The sequence below is a fragment of the Acinonyx jubatus genome, chromosome C1, assembly GCF_027475565.1.
Source record: "Acinonyx jubatus isolate Ajub_Pintada_27869175 chromosome C1, VMU_Ajub_asm_v1.0, whole genome shotgun sequence".
In the NCBI taxonomy this organism is placed as follows: Eukaryota; Metazoa; Chordata; class Mammalia; order Carnivora; family Felidae; genus Acinonyx; species Acinonyx jubatus.
The window spans coordinates 34,645,153-34,659,723 of NC_069381.1; the positions used below are offsets into that span (position 1 = coordinate 34,645,153).

Here is a 14,571-nt window from a genome sequence, read left to right on the forward strand (position 1 = left end):
CCTACAGCTGACCCCAGAGCTGTAAATCCTGCCTCAATGCCGGCTACAGTGAACACTTTATAGCCGAAGGTCAGGCCCATGAATCATAAGTGGGGCTGGCAGGAAGCAATCAGACCAGGCTGGGTGGGGCCGGGCCAGGGTGGGGAGCTGGGCTGGAGGAATTCCCAGTATCAAGACCACTTGGAGAAAGGCCTGAGCATATCCTTCAATCCCAGATCTCTGGGAGCCCAGAGGTCCCCAGCAGTTTCCCTGGACCCTCCACTGTCAGGGGGCCCTTCTCTAGATGGCACCACCCAAATTGGGACTATGAGCTGAAGTCCTGCCTTCCCAGGACAGGCCTCTTCTGTCTTCTGGGCAGCAGCTTTGTGGGGGGTGGTGAGCTATACTTCAGGCTTTGGGGGATGCGGGTCCTGAGACCTGCGCTCTCAGCTTAGTGGATGGGGAGCACCCAGCCCTTTGAGCCAGATGCTTTTATTTCTTCTTTTCCTTTCCAATCTGTCTTGGGGAAAGTGGCCCCAATAAGGCAGCCCTTTCACTCTGAAACCTTTTTATGACTCCAGCCATAATTAACTTGAGTAATAAAATTTTTCAAATCCAAATAGATATAATTAACATTTAATGCCCCTGGTTGGTGCTGGTGGCTGGGCCCATTAAGAGCGCAGTATTGATTGAGAAGGTGAGCCAGCTGGGCCTGCTGCTGGGCCAGGGGGCAGAGGTAGCTGGAGCCCAGGGCTGCCCATGGGCTGGGCCCCAGCCCAGGTGTGAGGAGGGTGGCAGGTGGCCAGTCCCCACTCCTGCCTGTGGAACCAGGTTGTGGAACCAGGTTATGAAGAGTACCAAGCCTGGGCCGACTCGTCTCTACCATCCATCTCTTGTGGCTCTCCCGCCTTCAGACCCTGTGTCTCAGACCTCCTTTACCATCATGCCCTTCTACCCAGCCCACCTGCTGCCTTTCCTTGTGCCTGCGGCCTGCCTCCTCTCCCAGAATTTATCAGGCTCTCAGAAGACAAGGCCATGTCTTCTCGCTGAGGAACCATCCTGGCTTCAGGCATGCTTCTCCCCATTATTTCTCCTTTCGGATTTACCCTGCGAGGCTGTGTGCTTCAGGCTGAACTCCACACCCCACTGGTCAGATAAGAACCTTATCTGACTCCCCTACTTGACTTATACATCCATACCTGCAACCAAACTTCACATTCCCACCCCCAGGAAGCTGGAGAGTAGCAGAGAGGAGGAGAGGATTCCTTTGAATCCCAGCCCCTCCACTTTCCTGCTGTGTGACCTTGCACAAGTCCCCAAGCTTCTCTGAGCCCCACTGTGCTTAATAGAAATAATAGAGATAAGAATATCCACCCCCTAAATGTGGACTAATGCCAATCTTACACTTCCCAAGCATCCCAGGTGATGGAGATTACTGTCTCCATTTTACATGTAACAAAACAGGCTTAAGGGAGGCAAAACCCCCATCCCTGTTTCTTATACTTCTGGCTCTCCCAGTAGTTAAATTTAACATATATTTATAAACAACACATAGGCTGGGAACAAGATGATTCTAAAGCAGAGCCCCTGCATTCAGGAAGCTTCTAGTCTGGAGGGGGCAAAGGCAGGTGTGAGGACAGAGGGACTGGGACAGGGCACACTGGGACTGGTGTGTGTGGCTCTGTGACCATGGCCACAGTCTGGTCCTCAGAGAATGTATTATCTGTGGTAAGCCCTGAGCTGAGGAGCAGGCACCTGGTGTCAGGATTCACAGGTATAGTTTATAACATCCCAGTTCATCCACTCAGCACGTTAGAAGGACCAGTGTCCTGGGCAATCACCCACATGGTGCCCTTTGGTGAGGTGGGCAGTCTGGGCCCTGATGGGCAAGGAGAATCTAGGTAGGGGGCTGAATTCCTTCCTCTGCCCGTCTCTGCTCCCACTCATCTGCCTGCTCCTAGGCTTACAGTCCCTGTGTTCTGTCCTGGTGGCTCAGTCGTAGGCCAGGTCTCCCAGGGCCAGGGCTGGGCTCAAGATATGGAATAGGAGTAAGGAGGGTGGAACATGCGTTCTGGTGTCAGAGAAATCTGGTCTTGAAACCTGCCTGAGCATTACTAGCCATGCATCCTTTGGGCAAGTGCCTTACTCTTGCTCTCCATGAAGTATGGCGTTCCCCATTCTTCAAGGGCTCTCTGCTCAAAAGCACCTTTCCAGCCTTCAGGAGCCCCGTGTTTCCTTGATGATTCACAAGGGCCTGCTTCAGGTGAGGTCTTGCACTAACTTAAATTCAAGTAAGTCTCTGCTTTCTCCAGTGCTTTGTTCCTGGCAGGCCCAGGGCCATCCTCAGCACCTCCTGTGTTCCTTGAGCCCAGGTGCCCACCCTCCATGTGAAGCAACGCTGCCGATACCGCAGCCAGCATAGGAAGGCTGGGACGCGCAGAAGCTCACCTCTCTACCCGTCCGTTCATTTGGCATCACTCACTGTGTCAGGCCCTGCTGAGAAAATAGACAAGAAAAGTGTAATTACAATGTGATGGGTAAGGCTTGGAGGCTTTGGGAACACATATTCTAGCCTAAAGATTCGAGTCGTCCCACTTACCAGAAGAGTTCACCTTGAAGTTCACCATCTAGGCAGAGGGAATGACATATGTAAAGGCCCCAAGGTGAGAGAATATGGCCCATTTGAGAAACTGAAAGAATTCGGTGTGTCCAGAAGCATGGTGTACATGGCAGAAAGTGGGAAGGGACAAGGCTGGCTGGCAAACAGTGGTGTATACATAAATGCCCATGCAGGCCTTGCTAAGGAAGCCAACCTTGCAAGTCCCAGCTCCATTATGTGCTGCTGTGGGACTTCAGGTATCTCCCCTGACTCCTCTCACTCCCTCATCAATAAAAAAGGGGATAATAACCCCAGCTATGTCCACCATGTGCAAGGATCAAACTGCTTCATGCTGGGTCAGGGCTTGCCTTGTGAGAGTTACAGACATGTAAGTCTTCCCAGCTCTGAAATGCCAAGGCCATGTTCTTCCCTGGCTCACAAAACATCCTTGGCTCCTGATACCTACAGAATGAAGGCCCAAGGGAGTTCCCCCACCCCAGCCTGTATCACCCAGGCCCATTACCCCCTCCATCTTCCCCTACTCCAGCATACTCTCCGGCTCTGCTGGGCTGTCTCCCCACCTCTGTCTTGGTTATTGTTCCACCCTTCCTTCTCTTGCCATCCATCCTACACTCCAGACTTCTGGTGCTCCCTCCTCCAGGAAGCACTCTCCTCCTCTGAGTTCCAAACCCATTCTCCTCCTCTGTCTTCCCACATCAGCCTTGCAGTAGGATCTTCTGTGCCCTGCCCTGGAGCCTGGGCTGCTCTTCTTTCCACCCCCCTAAGTATTGGCGCCCCAAACTTTGAGGGTATTCCAGGAAGTTTGAAATAGCTTGTGATAAAATTGAAAGAAAAGGGAGAAAGGGACAGACGGACCAGTGGACAGAGGGAGAGAGAGCAGAGGGCAGGCTCTCCCTTGAGCCAACCCAGCCTGAGCTATGGTAGACTTCGCTGGATTCCTTTTCCTTTCCCACTCCACAATTAGAACTGAGAACTAAGACTCAGGAGCCCAGGGCTGGTGACTTTCAGCTAGGGGGTGCTGGTGGTGGCAGGACTTAGAGCCCCAGGGTGCAGCTGGTAACAGGCTGTGCCTGGCCAGGCCTCCCAGCTGCCCCTGCCTCAGGTCCTCTTTCCACATAACCTTCAGCCCAACCCCCCACACAGCTGCCTTCCTCATGACACAGGCCTGTGTTGTCCCGATGACCACTGACCACTCTGTCCTGGGGGAGGGCTAGGCCTGCGTGGAAGGAAGAACTCTAGAGCCTGTGGGCAAAACCTCCCCAAGCCTCCCAGGCTGTCAGCCTGGTCCCCCTGCACTCCCAGGCCTCCAGCAACCCCACCACCCCCATTTCCCAGCAGGGCAGGAAGGCATGCTGACACCTACTCAGTGCAAGCCTTTGTGCTTCAAGCGATGCACACTCATTTGTTTGTTAAAGCAACCTGGGAGGTCAGTATTATTATCCTCAGTCTCTGGGTTTGAGGAAATGAAGACTCACATAGAGCAAGGCACTTGCCCAAAGGATGCATGGCTAGTAATGCTAAGGTAGGTTTCAAGACAGATCTCTCTGACTCCAAAACTCATGTTCCACCTTCCTTACTCCTATTCTGTACCTTCAGCCCAGCCCTGGCCCTGGGAGACCTGGCCTATGACTGAGCCACCAGGGCAGAACGCAGGGAGTGTGGGTGGAGTGAGTGCACCAGTGCCAAAATGAAAAAGAGCCTGGAGGGGAAAGGCTCTGTTTCTGGTCAGGGGATTGGGTCCAGATCTGCCATGGTTAAGTGTCATCACTCTAGCTGTCTCTCCAGGTCATGGAAGCCCAGCCGGCAGCCACAGAACAGATCCAGGAGCAGAGCCCACCCAGTCTCCTGCCCCCACCCAGACCCCCCATCAGTTCCCACAGCTCAACAAGGGGGAGGTGAGCCTTCCTCCTCTGTTCCTTCCCATCTAGACCCAGCAGAGGGCAGGGGACTCTTGGACCTACCCTCCTACCCAGTCAGTCTTTACTTCTGATACAGATTGCTCTGGCCAGATGTTTTTAGTGTGGTAGACAGAACACAGCACTGGACTGTAGATGCCAAGAGTTTCATTTTTAAACTTACCAGCAACAGACTTGGGACAAATACTTTTACCTACCCCTATCTAAAGAAACTACCCTGGGGCACCTGGGTGACTCAGTCAGTTAAGCACCCGACTTCAGCTCAGGTCATGATCTCATGGTTCATGGATTCGAGCCCCGCATCAGGCTCTGTCCTGACAGCTCAGAGCCTGGAGCCTGCTTTGGATTCTGTCTCCCTCTCTGCCTCTCCCCAGCTCTCTCACTCTCTCTCAAAAATAAATAAACATTAAAAAAATTTTTAAAGAAACTTTCCCTAAGGTGCTAAATATCCCAGGATATTAGTAATAACAACAACAGCAATAATAATAGCAACTACTTGACATAAAGGACTTATATGTGCCAGGTATTATTCAAATAACCTTATGTATAATCCTGTGAAGTAGCTGCTTCTATTCTTTCCATTTTACAGATGAGAAGATTGAGGCACAGGGAAGTAAAGTAACTTTTCCAAGGTATTCAAGAGGATTTTTTTATTTAAATGGTTGCTGAGAAGTGATTTGTAAAACTAGACAGCTATTTTGTAAATATGGAGGTGCTCTCTAAAGGCAAAGGTAGTTTTCCTAAATGGAGCTATTTATAAATGGAGAAGGGGAGTGCTTTTTAAAGGCAGAAGTGTTTGGCACATGCAAGGGCATTTTTTATTACACGGTGCCTCACAGTGTGAGAGATGGTTCTCTGATTGGACCCATCTTCTGCCTTCCAGAGCTGGGGAGTTGTCACAGTGCATAGCTCACCAGGGCAAAAACAAATTATTCCTATTTAAAATTGCATTCCTTCTTTAAAATCACAAAATGTCAGACTAGGAAGGGGCAAATTCTTCTAACTTATCACCCCTGCAAGAATCAGCTTCTGTCGTGCCCAGGAGGGCCAGATAGTAGACAGGGCTAGGAAAAGAAGAGGGTCCCTCAGAAAAACCTTTATTTGGGGGGGAAAAAGGCCATTGAGGGTGCTTTGCTTACTTCACCCCCCAAAACTCACACACGCACACACACACACACACACACACACACACACCCTCCTTTTTCACCTGCAATCAGGGCTGAGCTAATAGATATGCTTCCTCCCTGCCTTCTGCACATCCTTAAAAATGGAACCTTTAGGACAGAGGAGAACACAGAATAAGGACAAGACTCACCCCTTTCCCCAGCAGAAAGGGGCCTTCCAGAAAGCGTGTGGGAATGCCTAGTCTCAGCTAGACTGCCAAATTGCTTTTTCCCCTCTGCCTGGGGCAAATGCCTAAATTCTGCTGCTAAGGCCTGGACCAGCTTGATGAGGCAAATGTTCTCAGATCCTACTGCCCCATTGTCCTGACTCAAACTGGTATTGAGAAGAAAGTATGGCAGAGGACCAGAAAGATTATCAGAGAGGCTAAGGGAGCATTTATTGAGCAGGACTGAAGCAATGGATACTACAACTGTTGGACTTAAGGGGGCACAAGAGTTGGGCTGAGGTTGGTATCGGGATGTAGCTCTCAGGGTAGGAACTGAGGTTATTTGGGGAAATTGGGATTGGATTCAGGTTTAGATTTAAATTTAGAATCTGAGCTAGGTGGTAGGGCTGAGTTGGCTCAGAGGACCGGAGGTAGGTTTTGCTTCAGAGCTTCCCTAGAAACTGCCTGCTTCATGCTGGTGTCCAAAAAGAGGGGGTTCCGTGACAGTTACCCATGGCCTCTGGTCTGGAAGCTTTACTGAGGAACTAGGAGTGAAGGTGAGTGTTGGCTCTGGAAGGGAGTGCAGTCAACGTCCCCCAGCCAGGGAGCCGTCCAGGCTACAACCTTCCCACCTCAAAGAGTGGTCCACAGAACAGCAGCATTAGCTTCACCTCTGATCTCTGTAGAAATGCAAAATCTTTGGGACCCAACCCAGAGCTACCAAATCAGAATCTACATTTTAACACAAACTTCTAAGGGCTCTGGACACTTGAAGTTTGAGAAGCACTGGGGAGGATTTCCTGGCAGAAAAGCCTGAAGTGAGGGCAGGGAGGCCAAAGGGCATCCAGCCCCTGGGCCTACTCCAGGGCCCCCTGCCTTACACCCCCTCCCAGTGCTGGAGCCACAGCGACACCTACTGGCCATGGGTGCCTAGATCACCCCCTCCAGGACATCTGGACCCTACCGTCCTGCCCTGCCTGGCCTCTACCCGGAAGCTGGCATTCCTGAGTTCTGGATCTCTGGCTTCCCCCAGCTAGGCTGGAGCAGGTGTAGGATGGCCCAGGGCCTCAGAGTGGGGGCAAGGCTGCGTGCAGTCTAGCGCTCTGAGGCCTCAATGTGAAGAAAGCACGACAAGTAAGCAGGTGTCCTCTCAGCACAGAGTTCAGGACACATCCCTGTCCCTGGTGTTCTCGCCACACTCAGCAGCACGGAGCACATGTTTGTCTGCTCTCTTCACTGAGGGCTTCAGCCAAGACGGACAGAGTGCAGTTTCCCGTCCCAACCAGCGTGTATCAGACGCTCCTCGAGGAGGTGGCATTTGAACCTATGTCTGAACAACTCTTCCTGAAAGCGGACTTTTAAGAACTACAGTTGAGAAGCAACTCAGGGAAGGAGAACAGCTAGGGTATTTCTGGTCCAGGGTGGTAGTTGCTGGAGACTGAATTCCCGTGACAGAATTCTAAGTCAAAAGGAATTCCCAAATCCCAGTTATTGTTGACACACACCCCGCCCCCTGCTGTCTGCTCTCAACTATGAGAAGGGGTTTGCCTGGGAACGAAATGATTGTGATTGCCCACCAGTGTCTGCCATTAGTGGTGATTAGTTAAAACATCAGAGTCTAAACAGTCAATTGGTTCTAATAATTAATACTATGGCTCAGCTGTGACTGAGAGAGTGCGAGGCAAGACAGAAAAAGAAGAGAGAAAGGCAAACAGGATTGGTAGGGAAGCCCTAGTTGTCTAGCTACCATTTCTTGACCCACACGCCAGGGGCTGTGCCAGAGTGACCCCAGCTCCTAATTCTATGTGCTCACAAGTCATTTTAATACATTCCATCACTGAGTTCTCATACTTACCCCGTTAGTCTCCACTTTCCAGGTTAGAAAAATGAGGCACAGAAAGGAAAAGCCAGTAAATGCTCAGTAACAGTTGGATGAATGAATGGATAAGTAAATGAATGCAGTACCCAAAACTGAAATTCAAACCCAGGGTAGCCTGACTCCAGAAACTCTGGGAGGAGAAAGATGGGAAAAATTGCAGAGACAAAGAAAAACAGAGAAAATACACACCAACCCTTCTTTGTCACCTCATCTCCTTTTATACACCCTCCCTCTTGCACACTCACTCCCCTCTCTAGCACCTGACACACAGATGTCCTCTGTGCTCCCCTTACCGAGGGCCCTATTCATGCACAGTGTGTCCTCTCAACCCCATCTACACACCCACTCTGTCACACACACCCGCTTCACACAAGTGTCCCCTAGATGCTCCCTTACACTTGCCTGTCTCTCTCTGCCTGCTCACCCACAGACTTCCCTCTGCCTTTCCTCTGAACCTCTCCCTCTCCACTCCTGTGTTCACACCTCTCTTTCTCTCTCTCACCGCCAACCGCTCGCTTTCATTTCTCTCTCACATGCTTCTTCCTCTTTCTCTCACACACACACCCCACCTCTTTCTCGGGGCCCTGTCTGTCCTCTTCTATGCTGTATTTCCAACTCTTAGAATATCACTTGGCCCATAGTAAGCACTCAAAGAGTGTTTGGGAAATGAAATAAACACACCCACTGCTCTCTCCCTCCTACACACACTCCCCCCACTCTCTCTGTCCACCTCTACCCCACACCGCTCACACATCTCTCATACACACAGGCATACACTTTGGGCCTTATCCTAGAACCAGCCCCCATCATGCACTCCTGCTATCTCACCCCTCCAGGAGTCAGGCCCCAGAGGCCTCTAGCTGCGCTGTCCCAGTCTGGGCCTGCTCATCTCTGGACTGTCCCCAGATCTGGAAGAACCACAGGGACTTCCCTCCCCGGTGGGGGGGGGGGGGGGGCGTTGGGGAGGGGGCCTCTAGCCCAGACCCCTTAGTTACCCTAGATCAGGCTCAGCCACTCCCCACCCCCTCCCCGGGTCACACGCAGCAGCAGAGCGGCCAGCGAGCAGGATGGCTGTGTGTGCATTGCTATTAATCACCCCTCCTGGTCCGCTAACGAGGCTAATGCGGTAAGTGACAATAGCCCATCTTGGTGCCTGATTTAGGGGCTCAGGACGGAAGCTGGGCTCCTGGGAGTGAAGACGTGAATTCTCCACGACACTAAACCTTCAAATAAATCTCCTCCAGTCAGAGAAGCCCAGGGCACTAAATCCCATGCGCCGGTAATTGAAACCCTTAGAGCTTTCTTGGGTAGGGAAATTGCTGAGAGAGAGAGCAGCTTAGGGGTTCCACGTGGGGTGGTGGGCTAGCGGGCCCGCAGAGGGCTCTGTGATGGGGGAGGCTACTGAAGACCCTCTATGAGCACGCGGGTATCTGTCCGTCCTGGTGGGTATGTCTGTCAGTGCTTTTTAGGCATGGGATTTTACTGTCCAGCTGTGTTCACGTGGTCACTGCCCACCTTCTTCTCACCAGGTCTGTGGACACTGGCATTTTTCTAGGACAGCTAGAGCATTCATCTTCCAAGGGCTTCTACCTTTTGAAGTCTTTGGGGCTTCTCCCTCTCCCTGACCATGAAACCAGGCTCTGTTTAAACTATAGGCTTGACAACATTACCTCGATTGCTTCCTTCCCCTCTTCCTTCACCCCCACCCCTCCACCACCTACCTACTCCACCATTCACTGTCTTCTCAGATGTTCTCCTACAGTCCCATCAAGTTCCCCTCCCATTGGCTTGGCCGCTGAATCATTCAACAGTCACTACCAGCCACTGTGTGCCAGACCCCGTGTGGGCTCAGAGACCCTCCCAGCCCTCAAGCTCAGAGTCTACCAGGGGAGACCGATGTATAAACAGATAATTGCAGTATTAGAGGTATAGACATAAGAAATAGCATGACAGAGTACTTAACATCAGGGAAAGCTTCAAAGAGGAAATACTGTCGGAGTGTGGTCTTAAAGAATAAATAGGAGGTATAGGTTGCCCATGGGAAGATGGATGTCACAGGCACCGTTGGCAGTGAGAACACGTGAAGAGCTGGGACTCGTCCAGCCATAGCATACAGCATTGCTGGAGGGGTAAGAGGCCGGAGAGGGACTTGCACGATAAGGAATTCGGAATTTATGCTGTGGGCTTTGAGAGCCAAAGAAAGGTCTTAAGTGGCCAAATGATAGGATCCCATTTGTGTTTTAGGAAGACCCTGCTGGCTGTAGAGATAGAAATGGATTAGAGGGGGACAGAGATGTGTTAGGAGACTTGACAGTAAAGACTGGAGATGATGTCTGAACTAAAGCAATGGAGAAAAGAGGTATAAACAGCTAAGATGTAAACTTACTGGATGTAGGGGCCAGAGCAAAGAGTAAGCGTCCCGATGGCTGATGGAGGGAAGTCTGCGGATGGTGGTGGCACTCGCTGAACTAGAAAAAGCAGGACAAGGGCAGGTCTAGAGGAAGGTAAGTCCCATTTAGGCACACTGAGCTGGAAGAGCCTGCGAAACATCCGAGCGGAGGATCCGGTACACAGTGATACAGGACTGGAGGTGAGAATTGAGGAAAAGAGTGTGCAGAGAGAGGAGTGGCTGAAGACAAGGTAATGGCTGACATCCGAGGGGGCAGAGCGGAAGGATTAAGAGCAGGGGCTCTGGTATTGCCCTGCCGGGGTTGAAAGTCCAGCACCACCACTTACCTGGGTAAGTGACAGAGCTTCTCCATGCCTGTTCCCTCACTTATGAAATAGGGAAGTGCTTGGCACAGAGGAAGTATTTGGTCAGTGTTATCCCTTCCCTTCCTCCTCATCTATTCAACTCGTACTTATCCCCCACATCTCAGCTTGTGTCTCGTCCTCAGGGAGGCCTTTCTGGATTCCTCTGGGCAGGGCAACTCTGCATTTATAGGTTCCCACAGCACTGTTCGCCTCTCTTTGGCACAACTGCAATTTTACAGTTGTTTGTATGCTCTTATTGTATGTTTCCTCACTACTTTGTAAGCTCCGTAAAGACTTGGAGTTTATTGTATCCTTAGACCTTGGTGCCGTGCCTAGCACATGGAAGACCCTCAATACATATTTACAGAGTTAATGAATAAATGAATACAGCTGGAGTATACATTATGTTTGGTGAATGATGACCATCCAGGATCTGACTGAGCACAGTCTGACTGACAGTGGGGTGATGGGGAGGCAGACTGCAGCGAGGTAAGAAGTGCTTAGGAGACAAAGGAGTATGGACAGCAAGCAAGCACAACTCTGGAGCATCTTAGGATAAAAAGGGAAGAAGGAGAAGGCGTTAGCTACAAGGCAGAGATGAGTTGTTGAAATGTTTGCAATGGAGCCGACTCCAAGCACATAGATTCTGATGGAGGGAAGCATGAGGAGGGAAAGGAGAAGGCACAAGAGAGAGGGGGCCCACGTAGGGAACATAGGCAGGAATGGGATTCTACATCCAGGATTTAGAACATAGGCAGGAATGGGATTCTAAATCCAGGAGAAAGATTCTAAACCCATCTAGAACAGGAGGATGAATACCTCTTCCACTAAAACTGGAAGAAGAAAAAACGAGGCAGGTGTGGATCTGGAAGTTGAGGGAATTCATACCTAAGGACTTCAGTTTTCTGAGCGAAGTGGGAAGCAAGGCCACCCAGTAAGACAGAGGGGGACAGAAGATGGGGTGGGGGACTCCAGATAGTAAAATATGGATTGTCTCTGTGGGAAAAGGGAGACAGAGCTGACCAAGGGCATGTTAAAGGATTGCTTAGTAGTGCTGAGATTGGAAACTGTGAATTTTTATTGGCACATATCTGCGTGGTTTTGTGATTTTCCCCCAGCTGCTTTTAGCTGTCTGTGGGTCTGAAACAAAAAGGAGAACAGTTGGATTGTGGAGAAGGCAAAGGAAGCAAGAGGGTGTTGAAGCGATGTGCCCTAGGATTTGGGCTAGAATCCATGAGTAAGTGGTGTCTCAGGAGATGGGAGAACAGAGCAGGAACCAAGTATGATGGGTGCAAGGCTGTAGGAGGGTTGGGTGAGAGGGAGTCAATTCAGAGAGGAATTCAAGTTGTTGACAAGGGCCTCCAGGAGGAAGTGAGTACAGGAAAAGATAACAGTTGCTGAGGAGGTCAGTGATGGGGCTTGGGGTATACAAGTGAGAGTCAAAGTCCTCCATGACTATGGAGAATGGGGGGTGACAGTGATGAGAGATGCAGGGTAGCACTTGACCGCAGAGCCCATCGGGTGGGAGAAACGGTGGTCTGGAAGTGACAGTGAGCACAAGGAAGACACTGACCTCACCTCCTGGCCTGAGGAACCTGGAGTTGGGAGAATAAACAGCCTGCACTGGAGAGGATTTCAGGGAGTGGTGTCTGCAGGGGAGGTGCCGGTTTCCAGGAAAGTAATGAGAGAAAGTAAAGGAAGTATCTAGGGACCAAGGAAGGAGAGTTTATTGGCATGGTACTCTGTCTCAGAGGGCATGATGGGAAGATGGTAAAGAGACATCAGTGGAGCCACCTCCACCCCCTCACTCCCCGGCATCTCTCCCAGGACTGTCGGCCTCTCCAGCCCCCTTCCCCCAACTTGACATCTCCTCCTGCACCGTCTACTCCGCACCCCACCTCCCACACGTATGTTCCCCATGTTCCCCCACCTCCTCCCCAGGCCCTCCCCCTGCCCTGCCCCACCCCAGCCGGCCTGAGCGAGCAGGAACCCCTGCACCTTCATTTCTCAGGTCACTGCTTGGCTAATGGGCTATTAATTTGCTCAATCGTCCCCTGTGAGGCAAACTCAATTTCTGCCAGCCAGTCGTCCCTCCCTGTCGACAGCGTGATTGATTGGAGGAACAGCTGTCACCGCCCGGCTGCCTGCTCCTTGCCTCCTTTCCTGCGAGTCCTCACTACCCCTCCTCCTCGGGCCGCTGCCCCGCGCCCACAGAGGCAGCGCACCCCTGCCACCTGCCCAAGGATCTGTCGCCAGCAATGAAAAATGACAGAAATATTTAAGGACAAATAAGGTTTCCCAACGCAATTGAAAATGATTACAGGCAGCTACAGATGGGGCCAATCTGATGCGCAGCAGCAAATCAAATCGAATTTCCTTATCGGCGTATTATTTTAGGCGTTATCTGGCACGTTGATGCAGTTATCAATTCAATTTCAGCCGCCGGTCCGCTGTTTACTGTCTCGCCTTTGCTGGGAAAAGGTAAACATGCTCAGCCCAGCAAATTAATTTCTGGCTGAAGCCAGAGGCTGCGAAGGACTGCGATGCAGGACCCACGGCCCCCACCTTGGCCTTGGGCTAGTGGGCCAGGCTGGCTGGGCCCGGGGCAGGCAGGAGCTTGCCCAGGGAACAGAAGCCCCGCTAACTGCCTGCCCCGGCCCCGCCCCGGCCTCGAGCAGGATTCAGGGCTCCTAGGAGGCTGAGGTGACCGCTGTTGGCTCCGCGGCTGCTGCCAGGGAGAGGTGAAGGTCTCCCATTAATTCCCAGCTAAAAATGACAAATTCATCTTGGACGACAATTAAATGAAGTCAGTAATTGATGCTAATTGATCTCCAGATGCGAGGGCTCCCCTCAGCCTCAGCAGCACGTGCCTGTCTTGCTCACTCTTCCCACCCCAGTCCTCTCCTCCCCTACTTGTCTCTACGCCTCTCTCGTCCTCCCTCACCGCCTAGGGCTCTAGGTCTCTTGACCCCGCAGGTCTGTGGAAGACAGCTGGCCTGGGCAGAGCTAGCAGGCAGGGCCTGAGGCCGAGCAGCTGGCCGGGTGCCCACCCAGCCCCGCAGGCACTTGTAATCAGTGCCCCGAGTCCCAGCCATGAGCCCAGAAGGCAGGTAACATGCCCTCCTCGGTGGTTCAGGATTTATTGCCCGCAGCTGTAGAGGTTCCCACTTCATTTTTATAAGCCCATAGTCAGAGCCAGCAGGGGGTAAAGCACACTTGGATTTACTTTACTTTAAACAGTACAGTCCTAGCATTTTGGCTCCATGGCAGGGAAGGCACTGGGGGAGAGTGAAGTGTGTGGGCATGCTGGGGAGAATATATAGGTATACTCAGTCTATACTCACAGATATGTATGCATACGTGCTCAGGTGTGTTTGTCTAGATGTGAAAAAATGCCCACACTTGTGTGAGCACCTGTGTGTGCCAGTGCCCTCACGTGCACGCGTGTGTCCAGACATTTGAGAGGATATGTGTGCATGTCCCTACGTGGATATTTTCCCGAATCGGGCCCTTTGCCACAGTCAGTAATGGCTAATCCCAGAGAACTCTGCGAGGCTCCACCTGCCCCGCCTACCATTGGCCCGGCCCAGCACAGGGCACTGTCTGGAAGTTATTAGCTAAGGGAGGCGGGGAGCTGAATTGTGTACCTCTAGAAGGGGAGAGAGGCTGCAGTTACGTTTGGGACAGCCAAGATCAGGGATATAAAATAGCTGTGACCCCTGAAGCTGCACCAGTCTCTAAACAGGTTGGCTGGTGTACTCGGTGGAGCAAAGGCCGGTGGGGCCAACAGTTGGGGTTCTATGCCCCAGGCTCAGTGAGCTTGATCGTGACTTGGCCCAGAGCCCTTGGCTCCGGTTTGAGCCCAAGTCTGGGCCTAAACCTGTCCACAGGGTGACTGACCTCCACCTGGCCGTCCTGCATATGTTTGCCTTTGGCCACCCAGGAGACATGCCTGGGCTCAAACCAGACCCCCTCTACTGCTAGAGACAACAAATAGCATCACAGTAGGTCAGGGCACCAGCCAGGCTCTTGTTTCGCAAGAACCTGGAGCTGGCAGGAGGCCACAGAGAGTGGGCAGTGCCACTCTGAGCTT

General features: G+C 51.9%; 1 protein-coding gene across 4 annotated transcripts in view; it reads left to right on the forward strand.

Moving 5' to 3' along the window:
- RNF220 (ring finger protein 220) overlaps nucleotides 1–14,571 on the forward strand; it is a 223,104-nt gene that overhangs the window by 163,423 nt on the left and 45,110 nt on the right. The window lies entirely within an intron of this gene.